This window comes from Pocillopora damicornis, chromosome 2, assembly GCF_964200805.1.
Source record: "Pocillopora damicornis chromosome 2, jaPocDami1.2, whole genome shotgun sequence".
Classification (NCBI taxonomy): Eukaryota; Metazoa; Cnidaria; class Anthozoa; order Scleractinia; family Pocilloporidae; genus Pocillopora; species Pocillopora damicornis.
The window spans coordinates 8,758,827-8,777,603 of NC_142671.1; the positions used below are offsets into that span (position 1 = coordinate 8,758,827).

At 37.5% G+C, this 18,777-nt stretch overlaps 1 pseudogene; it reads left to right on the forward strand.

Annotated features, from left to right (window-relative positions):
* Positions 1-296: 296 nt before the first annotated feature.
* LOC149049775 (uncharacterized) lies at positions 297-11,964 on the forward strand (annotated as a pseudogene).
* Positions 11,965-18,777: the final 6,813 nt, after the last annotated feature.

Sequence of the window (18,777 nt, forward strand, 5' to 3'; positions counted from 1 at the left end):
ATATAACTACAGATAGTACTGTTTCGACCTTCCGGGCCTCATCAGTGCAGTGTTGATGCTAAGATGGACAAAATGCCATATAGCGATCTCACACATATGGGATCAACTTAGCTATGCCAGGGTGCTCAATCTAGGAAAACTAGTGAGCATGTGTGATGCCAGCGGAAATATCTCATCCTAGTAGAGTGCTCAAATTAGACGTGAAAGTAAAGCTTTGTATGCCAAAGAGTTGTATCTAACTGCAGACTGTACTGTTTCGGCCTTCTGGGTTTTATCAGCGCAGTACTGATGTAAAGATGGAGGTAAGGCGATATATTCACCCCAAGTGATCTCACACATGTGGGATCATCTAAGCCATGCCAGATTGCTCAAACTAGAAAAACTAGTGAGCATGCACACACACACACACACACACACACACATATATATATATATATATATATATATCTGTTCTGTCAACTAAGCAAAGGGAAAAGGCTTAGGTAACAGTTTGGTTTGGGGCGGTACTCAAGACAGAGTCAGAGTTTTTCTTACTTTTTTTTTTTTGTTTCATTCAGGGTAAGTTTTAATTCTGTTTTTTGACGCTGTTCCGAAACTTGATTGAGGAACTTTCCCGTCCTAAAAATCGAGAAGGATTAGTTCCTCTTTTTTGTGTTCCATTTGATATAAATGGGAAGCCAATTCGGCACTAATAAGAAGCAAAGTGTTTACTTAATGTTAAAAGGGAACCTTTTGTTCCGAGTTCTGATTAGCAAGTGGAACATGCGTTCCCAAATGAGTAATTTAGGAATAAGTGTTCCCATGAGCGTATTCTTTTTCATTGATTGTGGAACATTTGCTTTTGAGAACGTGTTCTCTTGTATCTATAAGAGTTCCTTTTTACGTATTCGAGGAACATTTATCCGTTGTCTTTGTTCCTATTTGGGTTTAGTGGAACACTTGGTTCCTTTCTGAATATGTTAGGAACAAGCGTTCCCAAGAATGTGTTCTTTTTCGTCATTTGAGGAAAATTAGCTCCGATGGAGAGTCTCGTCTGAAATTTCCACATGAATGTTAAAGGAAATATTGCGTATTAGATGTGGCTCTGCATGAATTTCAGGCAAAACACTTTAACCAGCTTTTACCACCGGTTTTTTTATTGCTTGATTTTGAGATGTCCACAAAAAAGATCGTTGAGGTCGAAATATTTCTGGTTGATCTGAGTTTTTCCGGACTCGATAAAGTATTCGTTTGCATGCTGAGCAGACCCATTTGGGATGAATTTCCTGAGAGTCCTGGTCGTTACTATTTTGAATTAAACCGAAAGCTCATTTTTGCACAAGCTTTTGTCATACTGTCTTACTCTACAGTCCTTTATCACAAAGTCGATAGGCTTTTCTCAAGAAGTAGATATGATCGTCCCTGAACTGAAATGAAAACAGAAAGGAGTCTTTAGGATTACTGAGAAAATCGACAGCTGGCAGCAGCCATAACACCATGACGGCTACGGCCGTGCACTCGGACTAAACCAACGTGCTCTCGCCTTATGTTTTTATAGACGAGAAGCACATAAATCGAGATTTATCGTAATATATTTCTTTTTTTTTTTCCAAAAACAAATCGTACTTAGCTAGTCAAGGTTTTGAAAAATTGGATTGTGACGCCATGTTACATGATATCATGGTAGACAAAAAAGTGTTTATGCCCCGGATTGTCTATTGTCCTGCTTTCTACTTATCAATTGGCTCCCTTTAAAAGATCAGAAAAGGTCTGCAAAGAAGGAGAGACAAACATGTGCTTGGCAAATGAGATCGAGTGGTCTAACATTGATGGTGCATTGCCCCAAACCAAAAGTCCTCACTTGGAAGCTCAAAACAAGGAACCAAACTGATGCCTTTGAGAGATCGCATCCCATCCCTCATTAACGGTGAATATGATAAAGACACCGAAGGACAATGGGGGTTTCATCGATCAGAAATTTTCAAGACCACCGGCAAGTACTATTCGACTCGCTTGTCCTTACAGATATAAGCATGCAGGTTCCTGATTACTACCTAACCTTTGTGCGGCCCTTGTTAACATCCCAGTGCAACTTCGTTTTGGTCACTAAGAATGGAGGCCATCACAATAAACTGGGCGACGTCATGAGCAAATTAGTTTTCGGCGCGATCAGATAATACGTTAACTCGAATCGTTATTGTCAAATCTTGAAACGAAAATTTGCCTACAAGCTGAGAGCAAGGAATTTCGTCGAATGACCCAAAACACAGTTCCACCGTCGCCGAAGTTCACTTTGAAAAGCAAAGATCGCGCGAAGTTGCCGGGAGGGCTCACGAGTGTCTACAGAAGCTTCAAGGAGCCAAAGGTTCGGAGCTGGATAAAGAGGAGAACTCGAGGTTTAGCGGCTCATCCTTGGGACCGACATTGCCGCCTGAAAGTACAGAATCAAATGGCCCGTATCCCGAAGAAATTGGCCCACATTAGGTGCCCAATCTTGAAATTAACGGGCAACGAGGACGATTTCTTAAAGCAAGGTAGAGAGATATACGGATTTATTCAGTGGACGGCAGTCCTGAGAGAGCTCAATTACAAATTTCAGGAAGACAGTACAGTAGACTCTATTAAGAAAAAGGCCGAACTCAAAATGCCTCGGGCAGATCAAAGCAACTCCGAGTGCACTAAAAAGTGGTCTTTACTTTGTAATTACTTTAGGAGACTCCAATTTAACGTTTCGAGAGAGGTAAAAAGTTCCTCTAGAGCGAACAAATGTAGTATATGACTCACCCAGAAAATGAAAGAATAACATGTTTCAAACATCAGAGAAAATTTAATGAAAGAGACTACAGGTTTACAGAAATTATTTCCTTGATCCAACTCCTTAAAGAAGGCTTCCACTCTATTTAATGCAAATACTAATTGCGACTGAAAAAGTCAGTATTTTGCTTCTTGGTAATTGCTTGATTCTGAACACGGCTCCTCTTTAATGGAATGCAGGAAACTAGTGGAGATGGTGGAGAGAGGGGTTCCTAGTCGCTACTCGGGGCTTATGTCGGCGTACTGGGAGTCAGAAACTTGAGTCATTCCTCTTCGTCTGTGCCTTGAATGCTTCTTGGCAGAGTGACGGAATATTGGCTCGTCGGCCGCCGCATGAATAGCATCGGAGAAAACACGTCGCAGATGAAGTTCGCGCTTCTTGTGCTCCTTCACAGCACCTGGCAGGTTGAGCGTTCCTTGTTGCTTGAGGAGACTGCGTAACTCTTGGCAGTTTATCTTCAGTAGTCTTAACAGCACCTGCCACTCGTTCTCGTCTCTTCATTGCTCCATTCGTTTGTTCTGATCGACTTTATCATTCTCCATGTTAGTCTAACACGGATTTCAAAAGGCTCTAACACATTATAATGATTATTCTAATTATTGTGTTAGATTTTTTATCAACTATTAGTAGTATATTGGTAGTGGTGATAGTAGTAGTAGATACGGACGTTAAAACCCGATAAACATATTGATACCAGAGGCAAATTCAGTCACTTGGCGGAGAATTGTTGGTTACCAGTACTAGAAAATAAATTTATTCATTTTTGCATGGTATATACTGGGGGAACGCTCAATGTCAGATGAACTCAGTTGTTATGATGGCAAAAAAACTTGATGTGATTCACTGAATTATATGCGAAGAAATCGTCCCCTCTTAACCAAAGAAGTAAGAGGAACCGATAACTGAGGGAAACGATCATATCTATCCAATTTTTCATCTATCTATCTATCTATCTATCTATCTATCTATCTATATCAATCTATCTATCTTTCAATCCATAATTTACATCGATCTCTTCATCTAAAATCTGCTTTAATGGATAGATCTTTGACCGTTGGATAATGCAGTACGTTTTTTCATCACTTACCCACCCGATAACGATTTATACGTTGGATAGCGTTATCAGCCCTTTGAATAAGGGGGGAGGACGATATCTGTTAGAATTATTGATTTTTGAGAACCGCGCTCACTCGGCTGTCCCGAGCAACGCATTTTTCTCGTCCTGTTGCCTTAATTATGAGAAATAGCCTAGTAGTTTTCAAAACAAAATATGACACAAGTTCGTAATAGGGCAATAGATCGTTGGTAAATACGACTTTTAAGTCGCAAAAGCAAAGAGCTGTGAATTAGCCATAACATTACAAAGTTAAGTAAAATTTGCCTCAGGAAGATTTTTCTTGTTCAATAGTGATCCACAGGAAATGATGAGTGAATGATTAGAAAAAGTACATGGTAGCTGTAGACGGGCTTGGGGAGCTTTCTTGCACTCTTTTATTTTTAATTTCACCTATAGACGATAACAGGAGACGATAAACACTTTGCTTATCCAGCCCACATAGAGTGGAGCTCTTTGGGATTTTGATATACCTCTAAAAAGGCATGTCATACTGAGTGCGACTTTAATAATTTGATTATTCCCTTCCTGTTTCAGTGACTTGTATGGTAATAGACTGGTTACATTGCAACCAAGAATATTTGACACTCTTGCCAATCTAGAACGGCTGTAAGTAATTCTGCATTTGAAAGGTTCAGATAATTTTTCACACTTAAATCCAAGTTCTTTTGCTGTTTGGAGTAATTCGCCAAGTTATGGGGGCGTAAAATATGGGAGAGAAGTACGAAATAGCTACGATTTGCTTGAAGTAACAGGTTATTCACTAATTTGCATTACCTTATCATTTAATAGCAACAGAGCAAACTTTGTCGTAAACATTGCCTCATTTAGTGAGCAAATTTTATCCTAGGAATTGTTACAACTTAAAGTGGAGGGCATTAGTTAGCATTAGTTTTAAACAGCTTCTTAGACCTTAGTGAGCTAGCTTGCCGATTGTCCTGTTGATAATGTGCCATAAAAGTTACACTACTTAACTTACGTTGTACGTGCAATTGTCAATAAAGCTGTAATCTCCACAAATAATCCGTTCGTACACAAAATCAGACACTGATATCGTTTATGATTACACATTGACTCACTTTGAAAACTCTGATTGGTCGACTGCTTACAGTCAACATTTATTGTAATAAAATTCGGATGTAAAATGGGCTGTCATCGGTTGAAAGAGCGCGCTCTACCAGAGTACAAAACACGGAGCTGAGCCAAAGCTGTCACGCCATCTGCCAATTTGTACTTTGTGCGACAATTTCCCGAACTTCTCTTTAGCTTTTTAACGTTAATTGAAAGTGAAAGTTCGGAACAAGTGAGCCGGAAAATAGTAGCAGAAGAACCAAACAAAGGTTTGCAGACATGCTCAGCGCTGTAACTGACTTAACTATAACGTGAGCAGAGAAGGAAATCCTTAAAGAGAAAACGAAATGGACAGTCTGAGTTTTGAAGTTTTCACGCTCAGTTAGATTGTAAGTTTACGTACGGTAATAAAAATCAAACACAACTGACACTCGTATAGTATATATAGTTTCGTGTACAGGAAAAAAAATACAGAAAGAAACAGCAAAAAACAGTAATGATGAAAAATATAACAAGACTTGTGTCAGTAAAGGTAATAGCATGACATGTAATGGTATTTGGTAATAATACCGCAAGTAATGTTTAAAAATTTTCCAGATTCCATCTCTGCTGATAACGACTTGTCTCCTTTAAGGAGGTATATTTTCAGGCGTTCTAGTTTGTTGTATTTAACTCGTTAACAAGTATGAACGCACGCTGTACGTAGATATCAGTCATATGGGTTCTTTCCGAGCGATTTATGGCTGATTTTGTAACATTTGGAGACCGCCAAGCGATGACGATTTCATTATAGACCTTACGCAGGGAGAGAAGTTTACTTTCTCGGTATATCTTACAACATATTTTGTGGTAATTCTATCAAAAACTTACACTTCCCTCGTATCGACATCATCTTTATCGATTTATAATAGAACTGTGACGAAAAAGCATTGATCTCTCTCCAAAATCGTTTTTAGGACGTCGAGAAAAACCTTCCGCCATATAGTTTCTTCTTGCAACTTGCAATGTTCGCTCCGTGGTGATCCCAGAAATCTTTGCGAAAACGCAAGGTTCCGATCACTGGCAACTCATCCAATAACTTGTATTAGCGTTGCAAAAAAATTGTTTGCGCAATGCTTCAATGTAAGATAGTAGCCATTTTTAAATACTGGATGACCAGATCAACGGAACGGATATAACAAATGGAAGGGTTTTAATTGAGTGAAACGATCCCCTGATAGCAAATATACGTTATGTAACTCAGCAAGGAAAGAAAATAAACAAACAGAAAGTTGAAATATTGTTGATTTCATAAATTTCAATACTCTTATGTCATTGTTATAACTAACTTGCAATTGACATCTTTTATCACAGGTGGTTAAGTAAAAATCAGTTAAAAGAACTACCACCAAAGATTTTTGATAAACTGACTCGGCTGCACTTACTGTGAGTAGCACTCTCTGGATTCCTAATGATATAGATATTAAGACTGGGTAAAATCCGGACATGGCCTCAAAATCCTATTTTTTTTTTTTCATTTAATTGCGATATTTGTTCAATTCTATCAGACACATTCATATAAAACTATTCCTCCGTTCCATCATTCGCCTCTTTAACTTCGGACCTTGCTCGCTTCGCAAGTTTAGCGGCCCTTTGGAACATGGGTCGCTGATTCAAATGGTAAAATGCTCTCTCTTCCAAAAAAAAAAATTCCTCAAAGTCTACGCGATGTGCAGATCGTCTCCATTTAGATATTTCTGCATGAAAAAGTTTGGTTTTTAATCATGAGCCATCCTAAAATTACTGTGAGATGTTTCTCGTCTTCTGTCACAGCAAGAATTCAGAAGTGATATGTTGGGTTTCTTTAGGCACAAAATAATTTGCTTCAAAGGCTTTCTTCTCTACTCAAAATAAGCTGGACCCAATATCTCTAGTACGAATGTCGATCTACGAAGATACTCAATAAGTGATATCGGGTCAAAATCGGGTGAAGATTGGCATTTTTTATTACTTACGATCAGTCACTCACTCACTTACTAACTCACTTAGATAAAACATCTGGATTCGCCTCCTGTAATCTCCATGGGCCTATGAATTTTACACGCATCCGTTTCCATCTCAATTATTTTAAACGGAAGAAAAACAAAGTCGTTTGAGTTCAGTGATAATTAATGTTAAAATAAGCATCTGCAATCAGATAAACACGGGCTCTTTTATGAGTGGCTTCCGCCTGAGATGAAAATTAATGGGAGGTTAGAGAATGAATAACCTCTTTCTGGTTTTGTGTATATGTTGGCTGGAAATGTCCTTGGCTGAGAGATTGTCCTCAAAATTTTTAAGTTTATCCTCGAAGCTTCGCTTCTCGGCCGAATATTTAGTTTTCGGTCAATTTCTCAGAAGTGGACTTTATCAGCCGACATACCACCCGGCTAAAGGGGTTTATTTACAAACTAATGTAAAAAGTAAATTTTGGAGGTATTAGACTCGAGGCCACTGGTTTTGGTTATGGCAAGTCGTGTTTTATCAATGCGTTGTACTCCCACAAAGCCCATCCATTGTTCTTTATTAACATCGAGTGGGTGGAATGAACAAAGTTGATGCGGTGGGGAGACTCTTCTCGGCCAAGGCTTTCTCAAAAGAAAGATACAAAGTTATTACATCATTTCTCAGTATCAGGGTCACTATGCTGATCAGTCTAAATGAGCGACGAAGCTAACGGTTGCGAGCGAGGCAACTTCTAGTAGGCTTTTCATTCTCGTAAATGAATCTGACCACAACTTATTGAAATAGATCATACTTGTTTATAGTTACTCATTCTTCGATGGTTTTTATCCTGTACAACCCGTGGGCATGGATTGCTATTTATTACTCTGAAAGGATAGTTTACGAGATCGATCACAGAGGGGGGCAATTTTTTTTTCAACTGTGTCTTCAAAAGCATGTTTCTTGTTCACTTCACTTTGAACGCAACCATTTAAAGCATAGTAATCAGCATTTAAGAAACCAATTACCGAAGCAAAGCGTTCGTCTTTTCTTCTCTTGTCTCTAAAAAAGTTAGGTGTAGGGTAAAGTTCAACGTTTTTAATTTTTTCGGCGGTTGAAAACTCAATTTAGTAGTAGACTGTTTGTTCAATCAGTTTACTGGCTGAGTAGCCTACACAGGATGTTGCGAGAACAAGTATTTTGCATTTTTTTCGCTTTGTTTATTTTCTTCGGTTTTGTTATCGGGAGCCAAAGACGGTTGACCCACATAATTATCGAGTTGGCAGATCAGAGTTCACCTAATACCTTAGTTATTTTCTCACCAACTATATGTGACATGGACAGTGCAATGAAATAAATTAAGTATATGGTTAATACAAAAAATTGAATTTTCCGCTTATTCCCTTTTAGAAAATAATCACCATGAATGTTCTTACGTCTACACTGAATTACCTTGTATGAGCTGTGTATAAATCAGGTAGAAACACGATCGTGAGATCGACAAAACCAACGTGCTATACGGAAAGAAAGTATCTTACCATTAGAAAACAGTGGGTGAGCAGATCATAGGGAAGGATAAAACATGTAAACTGCTTTCCAATGGAAGGAAACTGAATCATGGAGGGATGAGATATCGATAATGAATGTTTGGTTTTGGCAACTGCGGTTTAAGAAATGAAATTGAAAGCCTTATCCATGACCTCTGCGATACCGGGCAGTGCTCAACCAACTGAACTAACGAGCCAGCTGGGAGTTGGTCATTCTGAATTCGGTCAATTTTTTTTTAAGCCTTCCTTATTTTCACTACTACTTGAGTGGTTTTCGTTGCTGCAAAGATCGCATTCAATTTCAGCTCTTAAGCCGCAGTTTACATATATGATTTACATATATTCACAACCATCGATTCATCACTTATCGGGATTATTACGAACCAACATGATGACCAGCTTGCAGTTTTTTTTTAGCTTTTTTATGGCTAATGTTTGGCGCGTTGAACCTGAGATGGAAAGGTGCGGGTTTGAGTTCTGGCAGAGACTCTCTTTTCTATTCTGCCTGGGAGCTGGATGTAAATTTCTTTATTTTAAAAATCACTGACATGATCGGATGGAAATTGAAGAATCTAAGGTGAACGCTGAGCTCAGCCAAGTGAGGGATATTTACGTCTGAGTCACAACTGTATACTTTGGTCCTAATCAAACATGTTTTGTCCAACATCATGTTGGTGGAGCATGTACAACCACATACACTTAAAATGCCTCCCTCAACATTGTGTTTGATGGATTCTTAGGTTTGTTCTAAATCAAACATATTTATTCAACATTCTCCTTCTTCACGGGCAAACGTTTTGATAGCAATTGTGCATATATCGAAGTATCAATACACGCAGAAGGAGAGCACGAGAGAAGCGTTTTCGAGGAGCAAAGGTCTTCCCTTGGGCGGCTACAACACTGGTATTTTGATGGACAGTAATACCAATTTGGAAGACCCGGATGAGCTGGTTTTTTTTCTAACTCGAATGACGAACTGTTTGTATTTTTTTTTAGAAGGAACTGGTAGCTAAACTGACGGTAAAGATACAGTTTGTTACAACTGTGCGTATAGTTAACAGCTAGCCCACGATCGTGCGTTAGATATAAGGATGGTAAAAGCAAAGAAGGGCGTAGCGCCGAGCTAACTGTGACCGATCACGTATCCAACGAAAACAAATGGAATTTTAGCTTCGCTGAAATTAGACACTTATAAATTTTGCTGTGGTCGCACACTTAATTTTTTTTCACTCTAAATATTTTTTTCAAATTTAAAGCAAACTGAAGTCACTGCTTCTTTCCATTGTCAAAACTGGAAAAAAATCACAAAACAGAGGTGTTGCTATGCTACCGGAACTGAATCAAAATCCAATGCTAATCAATTTACACAGTTTTTTCTGAATATTTTTAAATGAATTCAGCAATTTAAAATCCAAGAAGTTTTCAAGAATACGAGAGGAGGTTGAATACTTCTTAGACAAGCATTCAATTACGTTGGAGTTTTAGCTCGTCGACAACTAAAGCAATGAAGTTGTGCAGAGCCTTTTGAATAAGTTTTTTGTTTCGTGGAAACGAGCGGAGGAAGTGATCGAGAAAAATAATTCAGCGAGCGACACTTCAGTAAATTGAGTGATATAATCTGAACACTGGAAGTGCAATAACCGATGCCAAGAAAGAAAGAAAGAAAGAAAACTCTGACCGACCTGGAAGCCATCGTGAGTAAAGGACGCTAAGTACTCGGCCAGGTATTTGTATATAACCGAACGGTTTATCAAAATAGACTAATGAGTCATCGAAATGATACAGAACAATAAGAAAAAGTAAGAGTGCTGCATACCATTATAGTAGGTCCTTCTTTTAAAGTCCCTTAACTTAGACCACATTAGGTTCGCATAGATGGTCTTCTATTATCGTCTTTCGATAACTCAAACCTGTGACGGAAATTTAAAAAGAGCTTGAAATATCGATATATATTTCAAAGTTTTGAAAACAAAAGACCAGAACTGAGGAAAATAGGCTTTTTATGGATTTTTTTTCGTAGAGTGTCAAGATATTTCTCTTCACCTTGAACATTTTGATCAAATTTGATGACAGCATAGTGAACAGTCGCTGCTCATAAGCTGCGTTTATAATGCTACTCATCTGTAATGCTACTCAGTCGTTGAGTTTTCAAACTCTGATTGCGCTGAATATAATAATGAAAAGCTAGGTTTTTTTACATTGCTTCATAACAGATACCAAAGGTGGCTGTATGCGTTTTTGAAAAGAATTCTGACAACTTTTCAAATATCAGGTCTCTTTACAACAACAAACTAAGCAGCCTTCATCCGGGAATATTTTTTTTCCTTTTTTTTGTAAATTATAGAAATCGATTGTTAAAATTTTAGTCACAGTGACTTTTATTCAAAGATAGAGTGACCGAATCTGTGTAAGCACAATATCAAAGGGCTTTCTCTGTAGTTATTTACTGATTTTATTAGTTTATTATTTAGTTCATGAGAAAATACTGGGTGAGCAGAATAAAATAAAGCAAAAAACATGTTGAGTTCCTTTGAATTATGTTAAACGTTTCCCTGTTAGCAAATATGCTCAATGGAAAGTAGTAAGGAAAACAAAATAAACAAATAAATTGCCATAATTATTGTCATGTTTATTGTCATAGTTGTTGCTAACCTACCATCCACATCCTTTTTTACAGGGGGTTAGTTCATAATCAGCTAAAAGAACTACCACCAAAAGTTTTTGATGAGTTGACTCAGCTGCAGAGCTTGTGAGTAGTATATTGAGTACTTTTAAATTATGTGAAACGTTTCCCTGTTAGCAAATATGCTCAATGGAAAGCAGTAAGGAAAACAAAATAAACAAATAAATTGCCATAATTATTGTCATGGTTATTGTCATAGTTGTTGCTAACCTACCATCCACATCTTTTTTTACAGGGGGTTAGGTGGTAATCAGCTAAAAGAACTACCACCAAAAGCTTTTGATGAGTTGACTCAGCTGCAGAGCTTGTGAGTAGTATATTGAGTACTTTTAAATTATGTGAAACGTTTCCCTGTTAGCAAATATGCTCAATGGAAAGTAGTAAGGAAAACAAAATAAACAAATAAATTGCCATAATTATTGTCATGGTTATTGTCATAGTTGTTGCTAACCTACCATCCACATCCTTTTTTACAGGTGGTTATATGGTAATCAGCTAAAAGAACTACCACCAAAAGTTTTTGATGAGTTGACTCAGCTGCAGAGCTTGTGAGTAGTATATTGAGTACTTTTAAATTATGTGAAACGTTTCCCTGTTAGCAAATATGCTCAATGGAAAGCAGTAAGGAAAACAAAATAAACAAATAAATTGCCATAATTATTGTCGTGGTTATTGTCATAGTTGTTGCTAACCTACCATCCACATCCTTTATTACAGGTGGTTAAATGGTAATCAGCTAAAAGAACTACCACCAAAAGTTTTTGATGAATTGACTCAGCTTCAGAGCTTGTGAGTAGTATATTAAGTACTTTTAAATTATGTGAAACGTTTCCCTGTTAGCAAATATGCTCAATGACATAAAATTGCAATAATTATTGTCATGGTTAATACTAACCTGCCATCGAGATCCTTTATTACAGGCAGTTAAATGGTAATCAGTTAAAAGAACTACCACCAAAATTTTTGATGCATTGACTCAGCTGCATTACTTGTGAATGGCACTCTCTAGCTGCTTAAAATCAGGAACAGGGCCAGTCCCAAATTATCCTTGATTGCAGTATTAAATATCTGTGAGAGATTTTCTCAAGATTTTGTCAGAAATTGTTGATATATAACTATATTTGATAATGATTTGGCTTGAATTCACTTAACTTACCTTACCATTTTGGCGGCTCTTAATTTTCGCGATTGACAATGTCATCAACCAGTTTATTGACAAAGTTAATAGACACCATCCATTAATCAAAACGGCTGAAATATCAGAAGCTACTTTCTCAGAAACAACTATCTATAGCGGTGAAAGTTTGAATAGGGAGTTCTCGATTTAAGAAACCAACAGATGTTCCACTCCATTCTAAACAACGTGTCACCCAGCGGGAGCAAAGAAAGGCTCCGCTAAAATGAAAGAGTCACGACTCCTCGGGATTAATTCTTCAAAACAAATATTTGTTCAGAACAAAACTGGCGGAGAGAGGAAGAGAAAGATAACGCGAAAACATTTTATTAACACGCTCTCCAAGGTGAAATTTGAAGGACGTAAACTGTTTAGTTCAACAAGCAGCCACAATGATCGACAGATTCGTTTCGTATTGCGTTTCTATTGTTTCTCTCTCATAGACTTGACTTAAGTATTTTAAATTGTAACCTTGGTAAAAATTATCAAGTATTGTTTACCAAGGTAATCATTCATCCTTTGAGTGAGTCTGCTGATCATTGTCAACAAACAAAAGTGAAACTTCGGTTGTTTTTGTAGCCCTATGTAGGACTGAATTAACCGAGCGGTCTATTAAATTGTTTACAATTGAATGAAATGAATTTGATTTGATCGATGGAGAAGAAATAACTTACGATGTGATCCTTGCAAGTTGACCTTACGCTCAAAGAATTTCAAAAAAGAAGCTTTCAAAGATATTCGTGCTGCGCCAGGAATCAAACTCGTGCTACCGGATAGTGCTTGGTCGCTGCTACTAACTGAGAGACGGAGGGCTAAGTGTGGAGAGCGACGTAAATTTTAATGGGCTCTTCAATATCGTAAAAGGATTCTGATGACAATTGATTCAAATAAATTGCACTCATTCATAATTACCAGTTCCTCGATTTCTTTTTATCTGTGCAACTATGGGGAAATGGATTGCCATGTAGTCTCAATATTCCATTTGGAAATTGACCAGGTATCATTTTCCTTCAAGCCTGACAATGAACATCTGAATAATTCTTGAAATAAGTATTGGAATAACGAGTAGAAGCAAGAACGTCAGTGATACACTTACAAGCGGGTAGTGAACGAATAGATGCAGCTTTTAGAGGCGATCTTAACTGAGAATAAGCTGGTCTACCTATTGTTGAAGAGAGTATAGATTGCTTTAATCTGGACTTCTGAAGCTTTTTTTTTTTTAAACCCAACTATAGGAGTGTAGAAGACAACGAGCTCCATACATTGCAGGAGGGAATATTCGACAACCTGACCAACTTAACTAGACTGTAAGTGTATATCAACTGATTAATTGATTGATGAACGAGAGTAAGCGTCTTTTACCTGTTACATACGTGTTCACAAGTATTAAAAGATTAAGTATTTACAGGAATCATGAACGCAGATTTCTACTTTGACTTAAAAATCGTGATCGTGATAGCAGTACGATGCTATATGAACCATGATCCAGCTTTGCAGATCAAAAGTTATGATCAGGGTACATTGTGAGCTCCTGTGAAATAAAAGCAATAAACTTTGAGTAACCGAAAACTTACCATTTATAACTGCAGCGATCAATTTTTTTTGTTTCAATTGGCAGACATACTGCCTAAATACATTTGCGACGTCGGAGAATACAAACGGGCGAGATGTATGGAAAACCTTACATAATATTCGTAGTCCACATGTATCATGTAATTACAATTACACTAACTTAACTGAGCCGATGTACTTTTTCCTATTGGGTGATAACTCAACCTCTCCAATTTTTTACATCTCCAATAAATTTTTACATCTGAGGCCGGAAATCTGACTAAGAGATCGTTAACTATGTGATCAAAACTGCAGAACAGAAATTGATAGCACCCAATGATCGGACAACTTAGTCGCGTAAAAAAATGATTTTCAAAGAAGGTAAATATTCGAGAAAAATTGAATTAAAATCACTGAAAAATCACAAATATCTGCGGAAAGTTTTTAAGCGTTACCTAGGAATTCTTTTCTCATTTTTAAATGCGTTGCTTATGAGCTGTATTTGTCATGCTGCTACTCTGAGTATTCTCTTTTCGCAAAATACAGATCTTCATTTCGAAAAATAAAGCTTTTTATTTTGCAAATTATAGATTTCCAATTCGTTTCGTCATGTTTCGTTTCGAAAATTACAGTAGGCCCCCGCTACGTAAGAATCAGGAAGAAAAAAAAAACCAACAATAAGTGATAACATGAAAACAACTGAGGCAAGGCTGCATGCAGACGACGGACAAGAACTTTGAAATGTTAAGCATCCAACAACGTTTTGTGGTCTTTTCTAGAAGCGGCTAGTTTTATATGCTTCATTGCTGTAGTGCATAAAAGGAACAGTTCTACCTTTTTTCTTTCCTTTGCCGCCATCACTTAACTGATATCCTCCATCCCACAAATTACTTTTCTCTCTTCCACATTGAATTTCCAGAAAGTTTGGCTTATTTTCACTAGCACGGCACTTTATTTTCTCTACCGATGAGAGCAACTTCCCACTTGACCTCGTTCTCGCGACGTAATTTCGGCACCAGATTTTTTAAATATCGCGAGAACACTGGGAATTGCGGAAATGGCCCATTTCAAGCAAATTCGTTGAGCGTCACGTTCCATTCAAGATGTTAGCGGACTGGCCCTCTATCGCAGAAGGATTCCCAACCTTATTTTCACGAGTAACAATTAACACAATGAAAAATTGTGGAATACCTGTGAAGAAATACTTCCCGGCTGGTCGTCTCGGCCAAGCTTAGGCTAATCAGAGACCTGTTGACGAATTTACGATTATTTAGTTTGTTAGACTGATTGAGTTAACTAGCTTGAGAAACTCGTGCAAACGGAGGTACCGGGAGTTTGATAAAGAACCTTCATTCCCTCTCTGCTTAATGACTCTAAATGGCTCTTCATCTGAAAGACTGAGTCTCTGAGTGTTATTCAGCCCCACGTACACGCTCTTAAATATCCTAACGGTAGGGATGTTTGGGCTTACGCAACAACTGACCTAAGCAGAGTGAACATATTTTTATAACGCTAACCCAAACAATTTCACAAGACATTGGAAATGAAAAACAAAGTACTTCAATCTCAACTAATCTTCGAGAACGGAAATCTAGAGAAAACTTATTTTTTCTTTCGCGAAACAATAAGCCATATCCTGTTTAAGTGTTGTTATTCAATGCTCTACAACTATATAATAATTTTAGGAAAAATCTACCTTTGGACCCGTAAACAAAAAATCATGAAGCCAAACCTAAGACACTTTAAAGTAATTTAAAAAAAAAACCTAGAGAAAACTTCCCAATGAGGACCCTAACTCAGGTCAAGAACAAACCCAAACATGACCAGCGATGACGATTATCGCACGAGAATTAAACCATATTTCAACACTCAAAGACACATCACTAAAAGGTAAAAATAAATGTGTTGTCTCGCAACACAGAACAAACCAAGGCTTATATGACTCGCACAAGGATTTCAAAATCATTTCACAGACGTAAACAATTCAACAATTTTGTGAGTGTTTGTTTTTTTTCTAACAGTAAAAATCACTTGGTAAAGATTTCGGTCATGCACGCTTTCATTTGAAAATAAATTGACTTATTTGCAATTTACTATGTAAGGGCTCCTTTCGATTTTGATATTTATTGATGTATTTACTGAGTTGACTGGGACGGTTTGTTCCACCTAAGAGTTGCTTGGGTTAAACATTTGAAAAAAACTATATACTATTTTGTTCCGTGTCTGAGCAACAATTATCTTGAATAGGCCTGGAAAACATTTGTATAAAATACTTTTTAGTTCACTAAGCTTCCACAATGATCGGCAGATACTTCTAGTATAACTTTTACGCTGCATCTTTTTCCTAAAGTTATCATAGACATTTTGAATCTTAATAAAAAAAATTAGTAATCAGTTTACAAATAACTACGTCTTCGTCACTGTCGTCGTCGCCCTGGGCGCTAATCTGAATCATTACGTTAGCTTCTATAAGCTCAAAAAGTATGTTACGATTGAGGAAAACTAATTGCTTCAAAGCCGGACACAAAATCGCCCAAAAATCAGAAGGTGCGAAAAAAGGGAACAAGGGTGTAGTGCTTTTTTTGGGACTTCGGGACTTCGGGACTTCAGGCGTCCTATGTAAAACATGGTATGCACGTACTGAGTGGCTAATATTATTCATGCCAACTAATTGGCAATTCTTATCGAGGACTTTTTTCAATTCTTTTACGAATTTGCATTTGTCAAGTTTTATAGCATCATCGCCATCTTTTTCTCTCATTGATACAATGACTCGTAAACAAATTACTCTTAAAGAAATTACCATGCAGGATGTTTCTTTAATATTGCCTACAACATTCACTTTCTACGCGTTTTTTTCTTATACTTTAAATGGATATTTGGAAATCGTATTACAAAGACATGAAAGCTAAAATGAGGATTCAAAGTGAGGATGGTAGAAGCTTATTTTCACCTTAAACTAACTGCAGGTGGTTACACGCCAACAAACTGCAAAGCCTTCCTTCTACGATATTTGGTAACCTTACCTCCCTGAGAAAACTGTAAGTACCTGTAACTTGCAATTTTCAGCTGAAAACTTTTTCATCAATGCTAACGTTCTCATGCAAACGTTGAATCCTACGTCATAAAAATCTAAATGATCTGTGTTTACCAAGAATATGATGACACGTTTTTCCCTGAAATGAATTCTAAAGGTCAGAGAACTGATGTATTCGAACTAATTTTCCAGTTCTTAATTGTGCACCTTAAAACTTAACTATTAAGGTATGGGGTAACTTTTAAAAAATATTTTACAGGTCCTTGTCCCTTAACCAGCTCAGTCAACTGCCACCGATTGTTTTCAAAGAAAATAAAAACCTAGAGTGGCTGTAAGTAGAAAACGAATTACTCTTCATAGTTACTGAAGCTGTATAGTACTCAACAGCGATCGATATATTAGACCAGAGGTGAATACAAAAAAGGTCCTAGATTCAGACAATCATTCCATATAGATTTCCTTTATCTTTTCCTCTCTTCTGAGTGAGGAAAAGTGCGTCAGTCAGTGATCGAACGACTAAAGCTGAGGTCACTGGACTTACGGGGAACTTATATTCCTCTAGATATCCCGGCAAAGAAGTTTGAATTTTTTCGTGATTTACATTGACCTGTTTATTTTCCCCCTTGATTACTTCCAACTAGTTTCACGTTGGGTTAGTTAGCAGTTAGCGTTGATAGTCCTTGCGGCCCTGCGGCCTTTTAATTAAAAACATAAGACAAAAATCCCCATATAAGGGCTGTAGCGACGACTTGAGTAAGGCCAAAGTAAGTAAGAGTAAGGCCGTGCAGCCGCGCGAGGTGCGAATGCAGAAGAAATGAAGAGTAAGAAAGAGCGAAGGTCTTACGTGCGTCGCCTACAAATATCTAAGCTACATCAGTTCCTAACCAAAGTCAGAGACAAGGACAAGCCAGAAAACAGACAGGGACCTTTTATAAGATCAACTGCTCATACTGCAAGTATCCTTTATCGGAAAAACTTCAAAAACAACCGCATGACTGGACACAAACGAGAGGCAATAATTGATGACGTCAAAATTCACATCGCTGAACTTTATTCACTCTATGAAGACACTATCAACTGGGACTCTACGTAATTCCTGACCTACAGCTTCAACTACTTACGACGACAGATTCTGGCCAGCAGATTTACTACCTTAGAACAGACTTCCCTCAAAATATGTCTGACCAAAAAAAAAAACTGACCAATCAGTATGCACGAACCGGACTATAAACAGCTCGACTGACAAAAAGTCTTTTACCACTTCCCTCACCCGGACGATCAGAATACATGATCAAATGTTACTCACAGGTTTAAGACATTTATGGTACCATTATTTTTGTTTTCTGTTTTATTTCTATGAACAATGCAGAGAGTTGTCCGACAACAATCTCAACGAATTAACTGATAACCTGTTTCGAGAAATGAAGAGTTTAACAAGGCTGTAAGTGAGACCTTTTTAAGATTCTAATAACGATTAAATGATTAATGATTAAAGGAACTTTCTGGCATGGGATTTAAACTTGTAAAAGCAAATCCTGACGACAGACGTTAACGATTTTTCACTGCAGTGCAAGAAGACTAATAGGGAAATTACAATTTATGACAAGCCAGCTTGCAAAGGCTGTTCTATGATCAGACTTTTATACTTCTCATTGATCATTCCAAATAATGTTAAAGGCTGCAAACCAGCTCGTTAACTCATCTATAACCTTTACCGAATTTTTTTGGAGTCTTTCTGTTGTTATCCTCTATCAGTCCATTCTTAACCTTTATCTAGATTGTTTTTCCTATTTTTATACTGTCTTTCCGCATATCTCTCCCTCCGTTTTCCCCGCTTCTCGTTT